Below are 24,160 nucleotides of genomic sequence, written 5' to 3' on the forward strand. Positions count from 1 at the left end.
ATGACTTCATGACTTTCTTTGCTAACAAAATTTTGACTATTAGAGAAAAAATTACTCATAACCATCCCAAAGACGTATCATTATCTTTGGCTGCTTTCAGTGATGCCTGTATTTGGTTAGACTCTTTCTCTCCGATTGTTCTGTTCTGAGTTATTTTCATTAGTTACTTCATCCAAACCATCAACATGTTTATTAGACCCCATTCCTGCCAGGCTGCTCAAGGAAGTCCTACCATATTCAATGCTTCAATCTAAATATGATAAATCTATCTTTGTTAGTTGGTTATGTACCACAGGCCTTAAGGTGGCAGTAATTAAACCATTACTTAAAAAGCCATCACTTGACCAGCTATCTTAGCTAATTATAGGCCCAATCTCCAACCTTCCTTTTCTCTCAAAGATTCTTGAGAGGGTAGTTGTAAACAGCTAACTGATCACCTGCAGAGGAATGGTCTATTTGAAGAGTTTCAGCAGGTTTTTAGGAATTCATCATAGTACAGAAACAGCATTAGTGAAGGTTTACAAATGATCTTCTTATGGCTTCGGAACAGTGGATTATCTCTGTGCTTGTTTTGTTGGACCTCAGTGCTGCTTTTGATACTGTTGACCATAAATTTTATTACAGAGATTAGAGCATGTCATAGGTATTAAAGGCCACTGCGAATGCGGTGGTTTGAATCATATTTGTCTAATAGATTACAGTTTGTTCATGTAAATGGGGAATCTTCTTCACAGACTAAAGTTAATTATGGAGTTCCACAAGGTTCTGTGCTAGGACCAATTTTATTCACTTATACATGCTTCCCTTAGGCAGTATATTAGATGGGTATTGCTTAAATTTCATTGTTAAGCAGATGATACCCAGCTTTATCTATCCATGAAGCCAGAGGATACACACCAATTAGCTAACCTGCAGGAGTGTCTTACAGACATAAAGACATGGATGACCTCTAATTTCCTGCTTTTAAACTCAGATAAAACTGAAGTTATTGTACTGGCCCACAAATCCTTAGAAGCATGGTGTCTAACCAGATCGTTATGTTGGGAAAGTGTAGGAACACCGACCCACAACAGGGGGCGCAAATGAACGGACAATGGAAGTAAGTCAAAATAACAACGCTTTACTGTTGTGAAGTTGCACAACGAATACAACCAATTACAGAAATGGACAAAAGTCAATACACAAAGGTGTCGTGTGGGCAGGCTCGAAGATAGGAGACGCCTCTCCAAGTTAAGACCGGAACCCACACGGCTTCCTCCGCCACAGGACCCCCGGAGATACTGGAGCCGCCAAGTCCGAACTCCCAGGTGGCCACTGCCTCCGCGTGTCGGACCTGGTACTGCTTGGCGAGGGAAAAAGAACAGTTAGATGGGGGCGCGTTTGCACCCAGAACTCCGAACGGCAGGAAGGTACCTCCACCTCTCGTTGGAACAGTAAACCAATAACTAGCTCAGTCAAAACTGTGTACTCAGTAGGCTTGATATGTTACCTCTCTGGTAGAAACAGATATCTCGGCAATGAGGTGGAGATGCCGTCCTGCTGATATACCCCACTGATGATTGCCGTCAGCTGTCTCAGGTGATGGGTGACAGCTGTCACCGAGGCTGCTCCCGTGAGGCGGCGGCGCCCTCTGGTGCCTGGAGCCCGCACTCCAGGCAGGGCGCCCTCTGGTGATGGTGGGCCAGCAGTACCTCCTCTTCAGCGGCCCACACAACACGTTACTCTAGATGGCATTTCCCTGATCTCTAGTAATACTGTGAGAAATCTTGGAGTCATTTTTGATCAGGATATGTCATTCAAAGCGCATATTAAACAAATATGTAGGACTGCCTTTTTGCATTTACGCAATATCTCTAAAATCAGAAAGGTCTTGTCTCAGAGTGATGCTGAAAAATTAATTCATGCATTTATTTCCTCTAGGTGGACTATTGTAATTCATTATTATCAGGTTGTCCTAAAGTTCCCTAAAAGCCTTCAGTTGGTTTCAGAATGCTGCAGCTAGAGTACTGACGGGGACTAGCAGGAGAGAGCATATCTCACCCGTGTTGGCCTCTCTTCATTGGCTTCCTGTTAATTCTAGAATAGAATTTAAAATTCTCTTCTTACTTATAAGGGTTTTGAATAATCAGGTCCCATTCTTATCTTAGGGACCTCGTAGTACCATATTACCCCATTAGAGCGCTTCGCTCTCAGAGTGCAGGCTTACTTGTAGTTCCTAGGGTTTGTAAGAGTAGAATGGGAGGCAGAGCCTTCAGCTTCAGGCTCCTCTCCTGTGGAACCAGCTCCCAATTCAGATCAGGGAGACACGACACCCTCTCTACTTTTAAGATTAGGCTTTTAAAACTTTCCTTTCGCTAAGGCTTATAGTTAGGGGCTGGATTAGGTGACCCTGGACCATCCTTGGTTATGCTGCTTTAGACATAGACTGTGGGGGGGTTCCCATGATGCACTGTTTCTTTCTCTTTTGCTCCGTATGCATCACTCTGCATGTAATCATTAGTGATCGATCTCTGCCCCCCTTCACAGCATGTCTTTTTCCTGGTTCTTTCCCTCAGCCCCAACCAGTCTCAGCAGAAGACTGCCCATCCCTGAGCCTGGTTCTGCTGGAGGTTTCTTCCTGTTAAAAGGGAGTTTTTCCTTCCCACTGTAGCCAAGTGCTTGATCATAGGGGGTTGTTTGGACCGTTGGGGTTTTTCATAATTATTGTATGGCCTTGCCTTACAATATAGAGCGCCTTGGGGCAACTGTTTGTTGTGATTTGGCGCTATATAAGAAAAAAGTTGATTGATTGAGTTGATATATATATATATATATATATATATATATATATATATATATAGTAAGGAAAATAAGTATTTGAACACCTTGTGATTTTTTATGTTCTCCCACTTAGAAATCATGGAGGGGTCTGAAATTTTCATCTTAGGTGCATGTCCACTGTGAGAGACGTAATCTAAAAAAAAAAAGAAAAGAAAATCCGGAAATCACAATGTATGATTTTTTAATAATTATTTACATGTTACTGCTGCAAATAAGTATTTGAACACCTACCAACCAGCAAGAATTCGTCTCTCACAGACCTGTTAATTTTTCTTTAAGAAGCCCTCTTATTCTGCACTCTTTACCTGTATTAATTGCACCTGTTTGAACTTGTTACCTGTATAAAAGACACCTGTTCACACACTCAATCAATCACACTCCAACCTGTCCACCATAGCAAGACCAAAGAGCTGTCTAAGGACACCAGGGACAAAACTGTAGACCTGCACAAGGCTGGGATGGACTACAGGACAACAGGCAAACAGCTTGGTAGAAGACAACAACTGTTATGATTATTTATTAGAAAGTGGAAGAAACACAAGATGACTGTCAATCTCCTTTGGTCTGAGATTCCATGCAAGATCTCACTTTGTGGGGTAAGGATGATTCTGAGAAAGCTCAGAACTACACATGAGGACCTGGTCAATGACCTGAAGAGAGCTGGGACCACAGTCAGAAAGATTACATTAGTAACACATGATGCTGTCATGTTTTAAAATCCTGCAGGACAGCAAGGTCTACCTGCTCAAGCCAGCACATGTCCAGGCCCGTTTGAAGTTCACCAGTGACCATCTGGATGATCCAGAGGAGGCATGGGAGAAGGTCATGTGGTCAGATGAGACCAGAATAGAGCTTTTTGGAATCAACTCCACTTACCATGTTTAGAGGATGAGAACAACCCCAAGAAAACCATCCCAACCCTGAAGCATGGGGGTGGAAACAACATACTCTGGGGGTGCTCTTCTGCAAAGGGGACAGGACGACTGCACCGTTTTGAAGGGAGGATGGATGGGGTCATGTATTGCAAGATTTTGGCAAACACCCTCCTTCCCTCAGTAAGAGCATTGAAGATGGGTCATGGCTGGGTCTTCAGCATAACAGTGACCCCAAACACACAGCCAGGGCAACTAAGGAGGGGCTCCGTAAGAAGCATTTCAAGGTCCTGGAGTGGCCTGGCCAGTCTCCAGCCCTGAACTCAATAGAAAATCTTTGGAGGGAGCTGAAACTCCAAACCTGAAATATTTGGAAAAGATCTGTATGGAGGAGTGGACCAAAATCCCTGCTGCAGTGTGTGAAGACCTGGTGATAAATTACAGGAAACATTTGACCTCTGTAATTGCAAACAAATGTTACTGTACCAAATATTAACATTGATTTTCACAGGTGTTCAAATACTTATTTGCAGCAGTAACATACAAATAAATTATTAAAAAAAAATCACATATATATATATATATATATATATATGTGTGTGTGTGTGTGTGTGTGTGTGTGTGTGTGTGTGTGTGTGTGTAGAATAGAATGTCTTTTTTGTCATTACACAATGTACAACGAGATTAAAAGCCAACTCCAAAATCAGTGCAGGCATGTAAGAAGAAATGCAGCGATATCAAATAATATGTATCAAAAAATATATGTACGATGTAAACATTAGAAGGTAAGGTGCACGTTCCTGGATGGTATGCACATTGCAGAATAAGTATGTTATTATATACATTATTAAAAATTATAAATATTGCACATTATGGGAAGGAATGTTGCACATTATCGCCGGTGTATGCGGGTATTCAGTATGGTTACCGCTTTGGGAAAGAAACTGCTTTTGAGTCTGTTTGTTCTGGTCTTAATACACATGTAGCGCTTAGGTATATTATTTATATTCATATATATATAACATAAACACACATACAGTACCATACATACACACACACACACATTTCGCATACTCTCCTCATCTGTATGGGTTTCCTCCAGGTACTTGGGTTTTCTTCAACCATCGAAACCTTCACATTAGATTTTTAAAGTCCATGTACTCATGTAGTTGCTTCAGCAAAGGCATCAGGCACAAAACAACTTTGCCAAATCAATTTGAGAATCATAAAAATCTGAGTTCTGTGCCGACTCCATGCTGGATGTGGTCCACTCTGGTAACTCCAATCAGGGGCAACCAGAAAGGGGGATAGTATTTATGTATTTGTGTGCACGCACACACACACACACACAAATGTACCTGAAGCCAATATGCAATGCTGTACAGGTTTAGCCATTAATCATCATAATGCAGGAGGCATTCGGCTATGAATTAGAATCCCTGGCTCCATGCAACCTCAATAATCCAATTATTTAAAAGCTAAAATAGAAGTCATAGTACTATGATACAAAATTCAAGGTGAATATTGATGCAGTCTATTGAAGCAGATGGATGTTGTATTTACTCTATCTGGTGGTTGGCTCTCACTGCGGTATTGTATCACTTCCTGTTCCGGAGCACAGCGGTGTTTTGCTGTATCTGTTAGCTGTTGAATCTGTGCAGTTAGATTGATCTAGTTAACTAGATACGATTTGTTTCACACAGTGTAATCTTCATAGGTCACTAAATTAACATTGAATCGGTGTGTAACTTTGCAAAACAATGTCGGACTCTAAAGTTTTCTCTGGGCCCCTCCCAATTCGGACCGGGAGTGACATGTTTAGGCCGCATGTTTCTCCTTGAATTGCTGGCTGTCTGAGTGGTGTCCAAAAAATGAGGTGGGCCTTCATAGATAATTGGACAAGCTTCTGGGGAAAACCTGGTCTTGTAGGAGAGACGGCATCCATCCCACTTTGGATGGAGCAGCTCTCATTTCTAGAAATTGCGGCCAATTTTCTTAAATCCTCCAAACTGTGACTATCCAGGGTTGGTACCAGGAAGCAGAGTTGTAGTCTTACACACCTCTCTGCGCTTCTCTCCCCCCTGCCATCCCCTCATTACCCATCCCCGTAGAGACGGTGCCTGCTCCCAGACCACCAACAACCAGCAAAATCTATTTAAGCATAAAAATTCAAAAGAAAAAATAATATAGCACCTTCAACTGCACCACAGACTAAAACAGTTAAATGTGGTCTATTAAACATTAGGTCTCTCTCTTCTAAGTCCCTGTTAGTAAATGATATAATAATTGATCAACATATTGATTTATTCTGCCTTACAGAAACCTGGTTACAGCAGGATGAATATGTTAGTTTAAATGAGTCAACACCCCCGAGTCACACTAACTGCCGGAACGCTCGTAGCACGGGCCGAGGCGGAGGATTAGCAACAATCATCCATTCCAGCTTATTAATGAATCAAAAACCCAGACAGAGCTTTAATTCATTTGAAAGCTTGACTCTTAGTCTTGTCCATCCAAATTGGAAGTCCCAAAAAACAGTTTTATTTGTTATTAGCTATCGTCCACCTGGTCGTTACTGTGAGTTTCTCTGTGAATTTTCAGACCTTTTGTCTGACTTAGTGCTTAGCTCAGATAAGATAATTATAGTGGGCGATTTTAACATCCACATAGATGCTGAGAATGACAGCCTCAGCACTGCATTTAATCTATTATTAGACTCAATTGGCTTTGCTCAAAATGTAAATGAGTCCACCCACCACTTTAATCATATCTTAGATCTTGTTCTGACTTATGGTATGGAAATTGAAAACTTAACAGTATTCCCTGAAAACTCCCTTCTGTCTGATCATTTCTTAATAACATTTACATTTACTCTGATGGACTACCCAGCAGTGGGGAATAAGTTTCATTACACTAGAAGTCTTTCAGAAAGCACTGTAACTAGGTTTAAGGATATGATTCCTTCTTTATGTTCTCTAATGCCATATACCAACACAGTGCAGAGTAGCTACCTAAACTCTGTAAGTGAGATAGAGTATCTCGTCAATAGTTTTACATCCTCATTGAAGACAACTTTGGATGCTGTAGCTCCTCTGAAATCAGAAATCCAGCTTTAAATCAGAAGTGCCTGACTCCGTGGTATAACTCACAAACTCGCAGCTTAAAGCAGATAACCCGTAAGTTGGAGAGGAAATGGCGTCTCACTAATTTAGAAGATCTTCACTTAGCCTGGAAAAAGAGTCTGTTGCTCTATAAAAAAAGCCCTCCGTAAAGCTAGGACATCTTACTACTCATCACTAATTGAAAGGGTAGTTGTAAAACAGCTAACTGATCATCTGCAGAGGAATGGTCTATTTGAAGAGTTTCAGTCAGGTTTTAGAATTCATCATAGTACAGAAACAGCATTAGTGAATGTTACAAATGATCTTCTTATGGCCTCAGACAGTGGACTCATCTCTGTGCTTGTTCTGTTAGACCTCGGTGCTGCTTTTGATACTGTTGACCATAAAATTTTATTACAGAGATTAGAGCATGCCATAGGTATTAAAGGCACTGCACTGTGGTGGTTTGAATCATATTTATCTAATAGATTACAATTTGTTCATGTAAATGGGGAATCTTCTTCACAGACTAAGGTTAATTATGGAGTTCCACAAGGTTCTGTGCTAGGACCAATTTTATTCACTTTATACATGTTTCCCTTAGGCAGTATTATTAGACAGCATTGCTTAAATTTTCATTGTTACGCAGATGATACCCAGCTTTATCTATCCATGAAGCCAGAGGACACACACCAATTAGCTAAACTGCAGGACTGTCTTACAGACATAAAGACATGGATGACCTCTAATTTCCTGCTTTTAAACTCAGATAAAACTGAAGTTATTGTACTTGGCCCCACAAATCTTAGAAACATGGTGTCTAACCAGATCCTTACTCTGGATGGCATTACCCTGACCTCTAGTAATACTGTGAGAAATGTTGGAGTCATTTTTGATCAGGATATGTCATTCAATGCACATATTAAACAAATATGTAGGACTACTTTTTTGCATTTGCGCAATATCTCTAAAATTAGAAAGGTCTTGTCTCAGAGTGATGCTGAAAAACTAATTCATGCATTTATTTCCTCTAGGCTGGACTATTGTAATTCATTATTATCAGGTTGTCCTAAAAGTTCCCTAAAAAGCCTTCAGTTAATTCAAAATGCTGCAGCTAGTGTGCTAGCATGGACTAGAAGGAGAGAGCATATCTCACCCATATTGGCCTCTCTTCATTGGCTTCCTGTTAATTCTAGAATAGAATTTAAAATTCTTCTTCTTACTTATAAGGTTTGAATAATCAGGTCCCATCTTATCTTAGGGACCTCATAGTACCATATCACCCCAATAGAGCACTTCGCTCTCAGACTGCAGGCTTACTTGTAGTTCCTAGGGTTTGTAAGAGTAGAATGGGAGGCAGAGCCTTCAGCTTTCAGGCTCCTCTCCTGTGGAACCAGCTCCCAATTCAGATCAGGGAGACAGACACCCTCTCTACTTTTAAGATTAGGCTTAAAACTTTCCTTTTTAGACTTAGACTGCTGGGGGGTTCCCATGATGCACTGTTTCTTTCTCTTTTTGCTCTGTATGCACCACTCTGCATTTAATCATTAGTGATCGATCTCTGCTCCCCTCCACAGCATGTCTTTTTCCTGGTTCTCTCCCTCAGCCCCAACCAGTCCCAGCAGAAGACTGCCCCTCCCTGAGCCTGGTTCTGCTGGAGGTTTCTTCCTGTTAAAAGGGAGTTTTTCCTTCCCACTGTCGCCAAGTGCTTGCTCACAGGGGGTCATTTTGACCGTTGGGGTTTTACATAATTATTGTATGGCCTTGCCTTACAATATAAAGCGCTTTGGGGCAACTGTTTGTTGTGATTTGGCGCTATATAAATAAAATTGATTGATTGATTGATTTATTGGAACAGATCAAGACTTTGGGTGTTTGTGTCTTTGAAATTGTATCTTCAGTTGAAGTATTCATGCGTAATCAGCAGGAAAATGTTGAATGTTATTTTGATGAAAGGGTTGTTATCTTATTGTGAAGAGAACTTTCATATGACTTCAGACTGGTGTCAGAAACCTCAGCCTTACTGTCTCAGTGGAATTCAATAGTTCATTCATGCTATTCTGTCATGGGCTCGTACATCAATAGTAAGATCTCATTTGACATCATTTCCAAACATATTCATGCAGGTGCATGATCAGGATTGGTCAGGTTGAGGAGCATGTGTCGGTGAACAGTGTTTCCATATCCACCACAGCATGGACATGCCCTGATATGTGTGTGAACCAAAGTCCAATAGTCCTGAAAGTAGCCATCAGCAAGATGACATTTTTTGGGTTGTTTTGATTGTAACAACTTGACTTGAATCAAAGTGACATGACCAGCAGTTGTCTTTGGCCTGTTTGGTCAACAATAGAAATTTAGAAATGTCATAAACATGCCCACTCAATAGCTTTAAGTCCTCTGGACAATGACCTGGCATGAACTTAGTACCTGGGCTCTGGCATTGCAAAGTCCATTTAACGTCTGGCCCATTTATCGAGCAGCGTATGTGTGAAAGAGGTTCAAGACATCAATAAAAGCTGAGATTTTAGTCTTGATGAACGATAGCTGTGAACTTAAACATTCCGTGTCCTTACTTGACTTCAGTCGTGTTTGCATGCACAGGGCGGTCAGTATGTCAGTTTTGTTCCCAGCCTCTGTCCATGTTTTGCCTTTGTGTGCTCAGTTGACTTTACAAAGACTGTGTTTATATAGTACTGTATGTCTCAGCGATGTGGAGGATTAGATCCCCCGGCAGGATTCCCACTGTTGCTTGTCCCGTCTCAAAGAGCAGAGTTATCTCCACTGCACCAATGTGGCATAAACGGTGAAGTAACAGGAGCTTCACTGAATCAAATCAAATCAATTTTATTTATATAGCGCCAAATCACAACAAACAGTTGCCCCAAGGCGCTTTATATTGTAAGGCAAGGCCATACAATAATTACGGAAAAACCCCAACGGTCAAAACGACCCCCTGTGAGCAAGCACTTGGCAACAGTGGGAAGGAAAAACTCCCTTTTAACAGGAAGAAACCTCCAGCAGAACCAGGCTCAGGGAGGGACAGTCTTCTGCTGGGACTGGTTGGGGCTGAATGACTCTCTTGTGGACAACAGAGCAGAGCAACATATAAAATTATACCTCTGATGCTGGAGAATACAACATATAATATTTAGTGATGTGCTGAGCCCCAGCCATGGTCTCTCTGTGTTGTTTCTTGTTGTTTGTCTTTTGGCCGCCCCCATATTTTCTAGGGTCCTCCTGGTGGAGCCAGAATTGCAGTTTGTTAAACACAAACATTTAGTGACAGTCCAACACAAATTTCACTTCCTGACATGTTGTAGACTGTACAGTGAATCCAGAAAGGATTCAGAGTGCTTCACTTTTTCCACATATTATTTTTCCTCAAAATTCTACTCATAATGAAATGAAAACACGAAAAAAGTATTTATTATTATTATTTTAAATAAATTTGCACAAATTTACAAAAAAAAAAGTCACATGTACGTAAGCATTCACAGCATTCGCTCAATACTTTGTTGATGCACCTTTGGCAGGAATTACAGCATCAAGTCTTGCATATGATGCCACAAGCTTGGTGCACCTATCTTTAGGCAGTTTGGTCCATTCTTCTTTGCAGCACCTCTCAAGCTCCATCAGGTTGGATGGGGAGCGTCGGTGCACAGACATTTTCAGATCTCTCCAGAGATGTTCAGTCAGATTCAGGTCTGGGCTCTGGCTGGACCACTCAAGGACATTCACAGAGTTGTCCTGAAGCCACTCCTTTGATATCTTGGCTGTGTGCTTAGGGTCATTGTCCTGCTGAAAGCTGAACTGTCATCCAGTCTGAGGTCAAGAGCGCTCTGGAGCAGGTTTTCAATCAGGATGTCTCTGTATATTGCTGCATTCATCTTTCCCTCAATCCTGAGTTCAATCATTGTCTAATCAGACCAGAGAATTTTTATTTCTCATGGTCAGAGTCCTTCAGGTGCCTTTTTTGCAAACTCCAGGCTGCCATGTGCCTTTTACTAAGGTGTGCCTTCCGTCTGGCCCAACTGGTGGATTGCTGCAGAGATGGTTGTCCTTGTGGAAAGTTTTCCCCTCTCCACAGAGGAATGCTGGAGCTCTGACAGAGTGGTCATCAGGTTCTTGGTCATCACTCTGACTAAAGCCCCTCTGTCCTGATCGCACAGTTTAGATGGGCAGCCAGTTCTCGGAAGACGATGGAAGCCACTGTGCTCATTGTGACCTTCAAAGCAGCAGAAATGTTTCTGTACCCTTCCCCAGATTTGTGCCTCGAGACAATCCTGTCTCAGAGGTCTACAGACAGTTCCTTTGACTTCATGTTTGGTTTGTACTCTGACTGTCAACTGTGGAACCTTATATGTAGACGGGTGTGTGCCTTTCCAAATCATGTCCAATCAACTGAATTTACCTCAGGTGGACTCCAATTAAACTGTAGAAACATCTCAAGGATGATCAGTGGAAACAGGAGGCACTTGAGCTCAATTTTGACCTTCATGGCAAAGGCTGTGAATATTTATGTACATGTGATTTCTTATAGTTTTATACATTTGAACAAATAAAAAAACACCTTTTTAAACATTGTCATTATGGGGTATTGTGTGTACAATTTTGTGGAAAAAAGAGAATTTCATCCATTTTGGAAGAACACAGTAACATGAAATGTGGAAAAAGTGAAGTGCTCTGAATGCTTTCTGGATGCACCGTACTTTATGCGTGGTGTACTGATGCACAGTTTTTCCTCATTTTCATTACACAGACAAAAGTTTACCTCCTGTCACAGACTGACTGACAGTTTAGGATAAAGGGGGAAAGATAAGCTCATAGGTCGATGTCAGTCCTGGTCTGGCATAGTTCAATTTCAATTTATTTCATCTATATAGTGCCAAATCACAACAAAGGTGCCTCAAGGTGCTTCACACAAGTAAGGTCTAACCTTACCAACCCCTAGAGCAAACACACAGGCGACAGTGGTAAAGAAAAACTCCCTCTGATGATCTGAGGAAGAAACATCAAGCAGACCAGACTCAAAAGGGTGACCCTCTGCTTGGGCCATGCTACCAACACAGTTGACAATACAAACATACAGGAAATTTTGGGAGACCATGCAGGTAAACAGGACGGGAGGCCTGCAGAAGAAGACATCCAGAGATGGGAGTGGGTGTCTTCTTCACGTGGTCTGTAATTTTGAGACTATTGATGAAATAACACTGAAGGTGGTTTGATGAACATCCCTGCAGTCACCATGACAATTCTCCCTGTGACATCCTAGTCTGCCCCCTATGAACCACTGTTGGGGTTGCACTATTATTACTGACTTATTTTGTCAAGATAAAATTCATGAGGTGTTGATGACTAAATGCATTCTAGGTTGATTTTGTATGTAAATCTAACCCTTCTACCAGAAAGACTCACATTTTGGCTTTCCTTACATTTGCTTCTTATTAAAACCTGTTATCTAATCAAAAGCAGCTTATCTTAATTTCGACATCAACAGCGACCAACTGGAAATGCCAAAGCCAGTAAAAGATCACAATCCAGGCTCAGCTCTAGGCTGTTTGCAGAAGCTGTCTCAGGCTTTGCTTCCTCCACCCTGCCCCCTCGTATTTGATTCCTGTCATGCCTCTGTGCTCCAGTGCCTCCCGTTGGTCCCAGTCTGTCACTGGCCTCACCTCTGCCTCCTCCTCCGCATCTTGTCATCTTCATTCGGTTACTGCATCCAACCTGACCGCTGTCCTGCGCTGCGCCCTCCTTCACCCCACTGCTGCCAAATGGCCCTGTCAGACGCTAGGGGGTAGGCTCTGGCCCTACCTTCTTCCGACTGCAGGATTTGAGTTCAATATACCCTAACACCATCATGAATGGGGACCAGCCCCAAAACAAAGACTCTCTCATTTGTACCATTTCAGTCTATGGAATAAATGTTCAAATTTCAAATCTCCTGAGTCTTAATGATAGAATTGCACAGTTCCTCAAACCCTGTGCCATCATTGACATTGTTTTGTGTAATAAAACTGTGTATCTTGTTTATACCACATTTGGAGGTGGGTGTTTTTTCTTGTTGAAATGCTCACAGTTTAATAGAAATAAGCCATTTGTGTGCATAAAAGATCTCTTAGATGTTGAATTTCAGTGCCTGTAAGATGGCAACGAAAACAAAAGTGTTGCATGTAGAATTTTGATGATTAAGAGTTTCAGCTTCAGTTTGAGAACAGGTGGTAATTAACAAGATAAAAAGAAAAACGTACACTGCAATATTTGTTTTGATCACTTCATATAGTTGTATTTCACATGCAACTAATTTCTCTTTCTATTTATGCTTTTCATTCTTGGAAGCTCTTTCCAGTTTTAGTGGCTTTTTACCTTTTGTTAATACTTTAGCCTCACTTCAGGATGGAACACAGTGTAGTTTTTGCCCTGAGTGATTGTGTCATGCGGGCTGATTTCCCAGCACAGATGCAGTATTCAAAAGTTACAAAGTATACGAGGGCTGTCCGTAAAGTATAGGTCCTTTTTATTTTTTTCAAAAACTATATGGATTTCATTCATATGTTTTTACGCCAGACATGCTTGAACCCTCGTGCGCATGCGTGAGTTTTTCCATGCCTGTCGGTGACGTCATTCGCCTGTGAGCACTCCTTGTGGGAGGAGTCGTCCAGCCCCTCGTCGGAATTCCTTTGTCTGAGAAGTTGCTGAGAGACTGGCGCTTTGTTTGATCAAATTTTTTTCTAAACCTGTGAGACACATCGAAGTGGACATGGTTCGAAAAATTAAGCTGGTTTTCAGTGAAACTTTTAACAGCTGATGAGAGATTTTGAGGTGATTCTGTCGCTTTAAGGACTTTTCCTGTTGATCCAGGACATCGTGAGAGAACAGAGACGTTTCAGGAGAAGTCGGTTTCAGCATTTTATCCGGATATTCCACTGTTAAAGGAGATTTTTTTAATGAAAGACGTGCGGACGGGTCCGCGCGTCGGGACGCAGCCGACGCGGCGCGGCGGCACAGGAAAAACACCTCCGTGTTGATAACCATTTGTTAAAATCCAGTTGGCTTTTGATGGCTTTCAGTGGAGTGAGTATATGAGAAATTGTTTATCAGCTGGAGATGTTCCAACTTGTCCTTAAGGTTTCCAACGGAGGTGTTTTTCCTGTGACGGAGCGTCGCGGCGGCTGCGAGCCGACGCTGCAATCCGCCCGCACGTCTTTCATTAAAAAAATCTCCTTTAACAGTGGAATATCCGGATAAAATGCTGAAAACGACTTCTTCTGAAACTTCTCTGTTCTCTCACGACGTCCTGGATCAATAGAGCCTGAAATGTGGAGGTTTTAAGCTTGAAACAGGCTGATGACGCTGCCTGAGAGCGCTGCGCGACGTCTCGCACCGTGAAAAGTCCTTAAAGCGACAGTCTCACCTCAAAATCTCTCATCAGCCGTTAAAGTTTCACTGAAAACCAGCTTAATTTTTCGAACCGTGTCCACTTCGATGTGTCTCACAGGTTTAGAAAAAATTTTGATCAAACAACGCGCCAGTCTCTCAGCAACTTCTCAGACAAAGGAATTCCGACGAGGGGCTGGACGACTCCTCCCACAAGGAGTGCTCACAGGCGAATGACGTCACCGACAGGCGTGGAAAAACTCACGCATGCGCACGAGGGTTCAAGCATGTCTGACGTAAAAACATATGAATGAAATCCATATAGTTTTTGAAAAAAATAAAAAGGACCTATACTTTATGGACAGACCTCGTACATGAAATAATGGGTGAACATTGTGCCTTGACCCCTTTTTTAATTTGCTAAAATGTCAGCTCATGACTTATTGTGTGGACTCTCATTGTCATTGAGAGGCCACATTAAGCTTGAGTCTTCTATTTATCTTTTCGCAGACACTGTAGCTTTCTCTTTTTTTAAACCAAGCTGTAAATGGGAAACCCAGTCTTTGGTGTCAATCCATTCATAACCGTTAAAAAGGTCTCTGCATCAAGATGCTGATTCATTGATTTTTACAAAGGGACCATTGTGAAAATGTTTCATTTCATTTCTAGAAACTCAATTGTTGGTACTTTGACAGAAGGAACCTGAGGTGACTCAGCTGTTGACTGGAGGCGGTGAAGGAGACAGTGTGCTGTTGTTGCATTGATATTCTTTAAAGGATCTGTTGTCTAAGTCCTGCTTTCTGCAAAGGTCGACATCCTGAAGGACCCAAAAGCCGGGATAGATTTTACAATCGGCCGTTTGAGCGTGTGCAAGTCCCTCCATAAATTCAGTTTAATAAGAAGGAAGAAGGAGCAGAGTGATGCTTTGCCGTCCGGAGATTTGTATGTCCTCGTTCCCAAATAAGAGGGAAAGTGGTGAAATATGACAGGGAAGAGGGTGCAAATGAAGACTGATTCCGAGGTGGTGGTGTCTGTTTGTCTGCAGCTGAGTCTGCACATTGGCGGGTTTGTGATGAACTCGTTGAGGAGTGCCGCTAACGATGTGAGCCTGTGCGCTCCCTCCACAAGCCCGGAGAAGAAAGATTAGTGTGTGTGTGCGCACATGGACGTGTGTATTGAGGTCTGCTTTGTGAGGTAGCAGAAGGAGCACGAGGAAAGTGGAGAGCTGCCAGAAGCAAAGCACTGAAGATGTGTCAAGAAAGACACAAATCCAGCTCCAGGAAATCCGTCAGGTCATGGTTTTTGAAGGACAGCTTCAGCCTGTTGGTTTCATCCCACCTGGACCTCTGTCTGACCTCAGCAGGAGAGCTAACCCCCCGCTCCCCAGAGATCAACCTGCTTTTGGTTGAAGGTCATAAGAAAAAAAAAACAGTGGACAAGTTCAGAAGACAGGGAGATGGAGGGGTGGAATGGTAACCTTTCGCCATTTTTGTTTTATGACTTCATTTCTCTCCCTCAGTTTCTGTGCGTTGCTTGTTTTCTCTCTATTGCTTCACATTTTGGAGTCCAAAGAGTTTGGCATAAATATTTCTCAGTTACATGAGAGAGGAGAAGAAACTGCAACATTTCACAACGTTTCTTCATACCTCGCATTTTGTGCATACACGCACACACAGTGACACAATCTTCTGAAAGCACGAGCACAGTTATACATCCACACCTGATTGTCTTCTAAGGGAGTGAATAATGACTTTGCCAAAGGGCACAACTGTGATCCCTGGATGATATTTAAATCCTTGTCACTGAATTTAAATCATGCCTCCCCTCCATCTCTTCCTTTAGGTAAGTGGAAATATCCTCAGGCTTTTTTTTTTGGATTGGTCTTCTGTGCAGAGATCATGGCCCATTGTCTGCATTATGGCATGAAGCGGTATGTCCTCCAACACTATGTGGCACCAACCCCACCTTCCATCCAAACGGGGAATTGAAAACCTTGTAATTCCTTGAGGGCTGCTTGACATTGATTCCAAAAGCAAGTCACTCCACATAGAAGCTCATCTAATTAATCATGGGTCCCATAATTAGGGGTGTGGTCACTTTGAATGTATGCTAGCAGATCTAGACGAGCTGCACTGACTCAAAGCAGTGCGAATCTTCCGTTTGTCCTCCCTGAGCATTGTTTTTTCACAGATTTCTGAGACAGCATGGCATGCCGAGTGGTTAATTCTACAAATGGACCATCTAAGATGTTGGTGCTTCAGTATTTGTGCTCAGTGGCATTTTATTGTTATTTAAATTTATATAGTAACACCACTCACTAGCACTAGTTAGCAGATTTGCAGCAAGTTAGCACTAATTAGCAGGAACTTGGTGGCATCAAGTCCCTTAGAAGATTGCTTTTGCATCTGTGAAAGCTGGAAGTCTAACAACTTCTTATTTTTAAACTCTGATAAGACCGAAATGATGGTTCTTGGTCCAGTGAGACATCAGTATCAATTTCAGCAGCTAATGCATAGCTTAGGCTCATGTGTCATACATCACACTTACAAAGTGAGTAACCTTGGGGTAATTTTTGATCCTACGTTGTCCTTTGACCTCCACATTAGAGATTTATGAGGACTGCTTTCTCCTTCCCACCTGCAAATATAGCGAAGATGCGTCCCATCCTGTCCATAGCTGAGGCTGAGACCCTGATTCATGCATTTGTCTCTTCTAGATTGGACTACTGCAATGTTCTATTTTCTGGTTTACCACAATGTTCTATTTTCTGGTTTCCACAGTCCAGCATTAGGGGTCTCGAGGTTAATTCAAAATGCTGATGCCTTTTGACAGGAAACAGAAAGTTGACCACTTACACCATTTTTGGCGTCCCTTCACTGGCTTCCTGTCCCAGTTAGATCAGATTTTAAGGTTCTGCTACTAACCTATAAATTGTTCACGACTGGCACCTCCCTACCTAGCTGACCTAATTAAACCCTACGTACTGGCCCGGCTATGTGTTCTTCAGGTGCAGGACTACTTTGCGTCCCTAGGGTGAATAAAAAGTCTGCGGGTCACAGAGCGTTCTCTTATTGTGCCCTGTTCTGTGGAATGATCTCCCTGCATCAATAAACAGTCAGATTCTGTAGAGACTTTCAAGTCCAGACTTGTATTCCTTCTGTTTTTCTTGTTGTTTAATGCTGACAAATTCTACTATATTTGTTGTCTTTCTGATGCCTGATTCTGTTTTTTTTCCTCTCTGTTGAGGTGCAGTTCCATCCAGAGATGGGTGGTGGTGTGGCTTCTTCTGCAACCCTCTGCATCCTGTGCACCGGCAGTTTACTGTATATTCGTTTTGTCAATTGGTTTGTCAATTGTTTTGTCAATTGTGTCGGTAGCATGGCCCAAGCAGAGGGTTACCCTTTGAGTCTGTCTGCTTGGGTTTTCTTCCTCAAAATCATTAGAGGGAGTTTTACCTTACCAGCTGGTGCCTGGTGTGCTTTCTTTGGGGGTTGGTAAGGTTAGACCTTACATGTGTGAAGTGCCTTGATGCAACTTTGTTGTGATTTAATGCTATATAAATGAACAAAATTAAATTAATTAAGTCCACCAATGGTGCAACAGTTGCCGGAAATACACCAGTTATACATTTAATTTTTCTTATCAACACCCAAATCTGTCTTAATCAAACGGGATGGTGAGCTGGGGAGGTCAACCGGTCACCCCCTATGCTCCACCACTTTACCCATATGTTGGTTGACGGGGGGATGAGCAGAGGTAAGCACTGTCAAAATACTGACCTCCAGAGCCATCCCATATGAGCTTCAAAATCACATGATTGATGTCATGGAAGTTTGTTCCAGAATATATGGCACAGATGCTCAGCTTGAGCGTTCACAGTGGTGGCAAATGTGCAAATCTCTATTACAAGCTGCTATCCCAGACTTAATCCTCTGGATTCCAGTGGATGCACCAGTGATCTAAGTGTACTGTCATATTTCAATAATATATCAATGACAGAACATCCTGAGACATCATTCGGCCACGTCATGTAACTACAAACTCTCAGCTGTAAAATGCATCTCTGCTTAGACCATCTTTGACTCCCAGCCAATCTTAGATGCCAGAAAATGTCACATCATATTTCTCCCTGTCTTCTCTGGTTTCAGCAGATTAATGTATTTCAGTCTGAGCGTTGCTGCAGAATGTTATTCATTTTTTCTGACAGAATACAGGAAGAATTAGTTGACCTCAAAAATAATAATAATAATAATAATAATTAATTAAAAAAGGGCTTATACGACTGAAAGTTTTATTCAGTTTTCACGAAAGGAATTGATGTTGAAAAACATGCAGTGCAATTTTTTTTTGTTGTTTTTTTTTTTGTAGGTGGATGTATTGGAGACATTCACTGACCTGATATCCAAGGATTTGAAGAAAGGCATTCAGCTGAGTTAGTAAGTGCTGTTACACAAACAAACATACTCTGTAATATTTAGAAAGCTGTTTTCTCAGAATGCAACAGCCTGTTTTCCTGTGTTTTTCACAAGTGACTATACATTAGCCTTCAAAATGATCTAAATTGTCCTGCATAGTTTCTGGAAAAAAGGTGAACATCAGTGATGAATTATAAATGGTGAACATGGGCAGCACTAATAACAAAGGCAAAGTAATGTAAATGGATGATGAATAAAGAAATAAAGAAGGACGGAAGAAATAAAGATTGATAAGGAGTGTGCAGTCTTTGCTTAGTGTCTTTTTAACTAAATCACTCAAGATTTGGAAATATACAGTGACGACACACATTTTCATGCGATACCGCAGAAGCATGTGTTTTCATTTGGGAAAGTTGATTTGAACTGATCTCAGTTTTTCACAATTACATGACTTTTGTTACCCAAAGACTTTGGTAAACCCATTTTTAGCACCAAACCTTTCATCCATACAAATATAAAGGTGTATTTTAATTATCATTTGAGTAATTTTCTAAAAAAGCTTTTGATATTTTCAGCTTTAGAGCAAAATTAATTGTCTATACACTGATGTAGACAGAAATGTGTCACACAGTCTGAAAGCTGTGTTTTTAAAAGTGTAAATCTAGAAAATACCTTTGGACCCCAAAGGGGTTAAATGTCAATGTTTGTGTTGTTGTGTTACATGATACAAAAGCATGTAAAACTCTGATATGTCCATCTTATCATGACTCTAATAGAATTCAAACTGAGGACTGAATCATGAGTTTGGGCATTTAAAGCAAAATAGTGATCCTGTTTACAGGATCTATGGCAAAAACTCATGATCAACGATCAGTAGTTAAGGTATTGAACCAAAGGTCTTTGATCAGCTCAGGATCAAAGATAATGAGGGTCCTGGATCAAACTTCAGTGGACTAGAATCAAATATTGTCTCACTGATCAGGAGCACAGTTCAAAAATCAGGTTTAACAACAAGTTCTATACAGGGCACGAGGCCCATCGGCCAGTGTTTATGGTCTAGATACCATCACATGAAGGGGATGGAGTCTATGCCTCACCTTGGATGAGCCGACAGTGTCAGGGTTTGAGATTTTGTCTGATTGTCTGTTTCATTTTTGGTCTGTTTTGTTATTTTCTTTGATTCATTGGTTTCTGTATGTTTATTCTCTTGCTGGGTTTTTCTGCTTGGGTTTGTCTGTCTATATCTCTCTTGTCTGTCCCTAGGTTCTTGGTGGTGGGCATCTCTCTCTCTCTCTCTGTCTCTCTCTCTCGGGCCACGCCCTTGTTCTGGTGCTTTCCACACACACCTGTTCCTGATTTGCTGCTCATCACCTGGGTTATATAAGGTTCACTGGGTGCGGTAGTTCCTCGCCAGTGCCTGTGCCTTCTCCCCAGCTCTGTTTCTCATGTTCCATAGTCCTGCCTACCTCGTTTGTTTCCCGACCTCCTGCCCATCTGATCGTCCATGCCTATAGCCTGATGTTTTTGTACTGCTGTTTTTTGGACTGCCTACCCATGTACAGACCTCTGCTATCCACACTAGTAAAGCCTTTTACAAACCAGACCTGTTTGTGTGAGCCTTGCATTTGTGTCCAACTGTTGTTAACCAACCCGCCTGTCAGAGTGGCAGTCACAGGTTATTTCCCAAGCTGAAGCAGGTGCTCATTTATAACTGGGATGATGCATATCAGACAGACAGCATAAATGTGACTCAAACTCAGGTCTACATATTGGTAGCCCAAATTATCCCACTGAGTTACATGCTTTATGAATGAGGTATAGATAGTACTCAAATACTGGTGGTCCAACTTTGCAGATTAAAGATCAATAAGCAGGTTCAAATGACAGGGTTCATCATCAAAGGTCAGGATGACGTATGAATTCAGCTTTCAATGATAGTGATCGGTGATGAAGCACAGTCATGCTCGCATTCAAGATTCAAATATCAATTATTTGGATCAAAGATCAGTAATGCAAATACTCTCTACAGAGTGTCATTCTACATATAAGCTCACTCATGGGTTTTAAGCCCCCTTGGTGGAGGAGTAAGGCATATTACATTTTTGCACAAGTCTGGCTCAAAGAGTAGATCCTGACTTTGATCCTTAATGCTCAATGATCAGGATAAAAGACAGAGGTACGTTCTATTTGGAGGTTAACATGTTTTCAAACTAGAAGCAGGGATTGCAGACTTAAGTGAGGCTTGCATGAAATCCGCCCTTCTAATTAGTTTATTCAGTTATTCTCTCCTCTTTGTGCCATGTTTTATCCTGAGGCCATCTGTGCCTCCATTTGCAACATGCTCTAACAGCCTCCAACATCTCCTGCTGTTTCCTCAACCCCTTCGTTGCACTATAATTTTCCATCCTCTCTCATCACATGCTCCAACCACGTGTGTGCATTGAAATGCAGAGAGGAGTTCTTGTGCTCCTTCAGGAGGTATGATTACGGAGGCGGGGGATCAAACCTAACTGGTCTCGTCCTTGTCTGCGATGCTTTATGGTACAGACAGTCTGCCTGCTTGTCCACTCACCTCCATGACGGGCACTGTGGGACAGAGAGACTATTCGGATGCTCAAGCATGAAACCACTTAAGGTGTGGGTTTTATTATTTTTTCCTGAAACTGTTTTCCCGGCACATTTGCATTTGTGCCAGGAATAACTGTGTGACCATGACTACCTCAACATGCAGTCCAGAATATCAAGCGCGTTTGAATTCAGTGAGTGCACTGCGGTCAGGTGTGATCATAAATTGCATCTGGATAGAGTTGGTATCCAGGTAACAAAAGCTTAATCAATTTGTGCAAGACATTCCGCATGATGTGAAAGACAATCCAGATGCAGACTAAGGTTTTTTTTTGTCATAGCAACAATGCAAGTTCAGTAATTGGCAATTAAGTGCACTTTGTATGTATGTGTGTGTGTATATAATATATATATATATATATATAGAGAGAGAGAGAGAGATAGATATATAGATATATGTGCGTGTGTGATATTGTTGCTTTCATCAATCAGCTACCAAATTCATTGGCAGATGGAAAACAACTGGTTCAAAAATGAGAAGGCAACAGGAATATTTCATGAATTTGTTTCATGCTGGAACAAATAAGGTCAATCTGAAGCTGCACAACTATACAAACTGAGTTGAGCAAAATGAAAAAGTAAATTATGAAATGAACAAAGAGGGAAACAGAAGTGGGTTAAGTTTGTCAAGCAAACATAAGTTAAAACCAAGACACAGGGGATTGTGTATTTTAGAGGCCCCAATCAGTTTTTCAGACACTGATTTTTGTGTCTGTCTGTGTATATGTGTGTGTGTGTGTGTGGGGGGGAGGCATGTTGTAATTGTAACATTCATTTTTTTGTAGGATTAGGAAGTCTTAGTATTTACTCGCTAAAATACAGTGAGTTAAAGGATTGATAAATCAGACCAATACCTCCAGTTTAACACAATAATAATAATAATAATAATAATAATAATAATAATAATAATAATAAAAAATAAATTAAAATAGGATAAAATAAAGACTCTGTGTCCAGAAATGCTGAAGGCGCTGGGTGTGGAGGGATTGTCTTGGATGGAACGTCTCTTCAACATTGCGTTGAGGTCTGGGACAGTGTATAAGGATTGGCCAGCTGGGGTGGTGGTCCCCATATTTAAAAAGAGGGACCAGAGAGTGTGTGCCAACTACAGGGGCATCACACTACTCAGCCTTCTGTTTAAAGTCTACTCCAGGGTGCTTGGAAAGGAGGGTTTGGCCGATAGTTAAACCTCTGATTGAAGAGGAACAATGCGGGTTCCGTCCTGGTCGTGGGACAACCGACCAACTCTTTACTCTCACAAGGATCCTGGAGGGTGCCTGGAAGTATGCACATCCAGTCTACATGTGTTTTGTGGACTTGGAGAAGGTGTATGATCAGGTACCCTGGGAGATACTGTGGGAGGTGCTGAGGGAGTATGGGGTGAGGGGGTCCTTCTCAGGGCCATCCAATCTCTGGACTCACAAAGCGAGACCTGTGTTTGGGTGCTCGGCAGTAAGTTGGACTTGTTTCTGGTGGAGGTTGGCCTCCGCCAGTGCTGCGCCTTGTCATCAATCCTGTTGTGATATTCATGGACAGGATATTGAGATGTAGTCGTGGGGAGGAGGGTTTCCAGTTTGCTCATCACTGCTTTTTGCAAATGATGTGGTCCTGTTGGCTTCATTAGCCGGTGACCTCCAACACTCACTGGATCGGTTCGCAGTCAAGTGTGAAGCGGCTGGGATGAGGATCAGCACCTCTAAATCTGAGGCCATGGTTCTCAGCAGAAAGCCGATGGATTGCCTATTCCAGGTAGGGAATAGGGCTTTGCCCCAAGTGAAGGAGTTCAAGTACCTCGGGGTCTTGTTCACGAGTGAGGGGGTGATGGAGCATGAGATTGGCCAGAGAATCGGTGCAGCAGGGGCGGTATTGCATTCGCTCTACGTACTGTTGTGACGAAAAGTGAGCTAACCCAAAAGGCAACTTCCTCGATCTACTGATCAGTCTTCATTCCTACTCTCACTTATGGTCATGAGGGTTGGGTCATGACCGAAAGAACTAGATTGCGGGTACAAGCAGCCGAAATGGGCTTCCTCAGGAGGGTGGCTGGTGTCTCCCTTAGAGATAGGGTGTGAAGTTTGGTCATCCATGGGGAGCTCGCAGTAAAGTCGCTGCTCCTTCACACTGAAAGGAGCCAGCTGAGGTGGTTCGGGCATCTGGTAAGGATGCCTCCTGGGCGCCTCCCTAGGGAAGTGTTCCAGGCATGTCCATCTGGGAGGAGACCCCGGGGAAGACCCAGGACTAGGTGGAGAGATTACATCTCCACACTGGCCTGGGAACGCCTTGGGATCCCCCAGTCAGAGGTGGTCAATGTGACATGGGAAAGGGAAGTCTGGTGTCCCCTGCTGGAGCTGTTGCCCCGCGACCCGAACCCAGAAAAGCTTTGAAGATGAGTCAGTGATGAGAAAGACTCTGTCAAATCTGTTGAACTTTAATGTACAAGCAACTTTGTTTTGTCTAGCTAAAGTCCCATAAACATGTGTACCACCTGCTGGATGGTTAGTGGATGCTGGACTAATGATGGATTTGGAGCAGGTGTGATTGCTGCTAAGTGAAACTGAAATGTACTATTACGGTGCATCCAGAAAGTATTCACAGCGCTTCACTTTTTCCACATTTTATGTTATAGCCTTTATTCCAAAATGTATGAAATTCATTTTTTTCTTCTTCTTCTTCTTCAAAAAAAAAATCTAAACACAATACCGATAATGACAATGTGAAAAAAACATTAGAGATTTTTGCAAATTTATTAAAAAAAAAAAACTACCAAATCACATGTACATCTCTGGTGAGATCTGAAAACGTCTGTGCACCGACGCTCCTCATCCAACCTGATGAAGCTTGAGAGGTGCTACAAAGAGGAATGGACCAAACTGCCCAAAGATACAACCCCAATTCCAATTAAATTAGGACGTTGTGTAAAATGTAGATAAAAACAGAATATAATGATTTG

General features: G+C 42.1%; 1 long non-coding RNA gene across 1 annotated transcript; it reads right to left on the reverse strand.

Moving 5' to 3' along the window:
* Nucleotides 1-310: 310 nt before the first annotated feature.
* LOC117528098 lies at nucleotides 311-19,822 on the reverse strand. Its single transcript, XR_004565674.1, has 3 exons — nucleotides 19,698-19,822; nucleotides 16,601-16,602; nucleotides 311-324 (listed from the first exon to the last, which is right to left on the reverse strand). It is a non-coding gene; the product is annotated as an uncharacterized LOC117528098 (long non-coding RNA).
* Between the last annotated feature and the right edge of the window lie 4,338 nt (nucleotides 19,823-24,160).

Source organism: Thalassophryne amazonica, chromosome 16 (genome assembly GCF_902500255.1).
Source record: "Thalassophryne amazonica chromosome 16, fThaAma1.1, whole genome shotgun sequence".
In the NCBI taxonomy this organism is placed as follows: Eukaryota; Metazoa; Chordata; class Actinopteri; order Batrachoidiformes; family Batrachoididae; genus Thalassophryne; species Thalassophryne amazonica.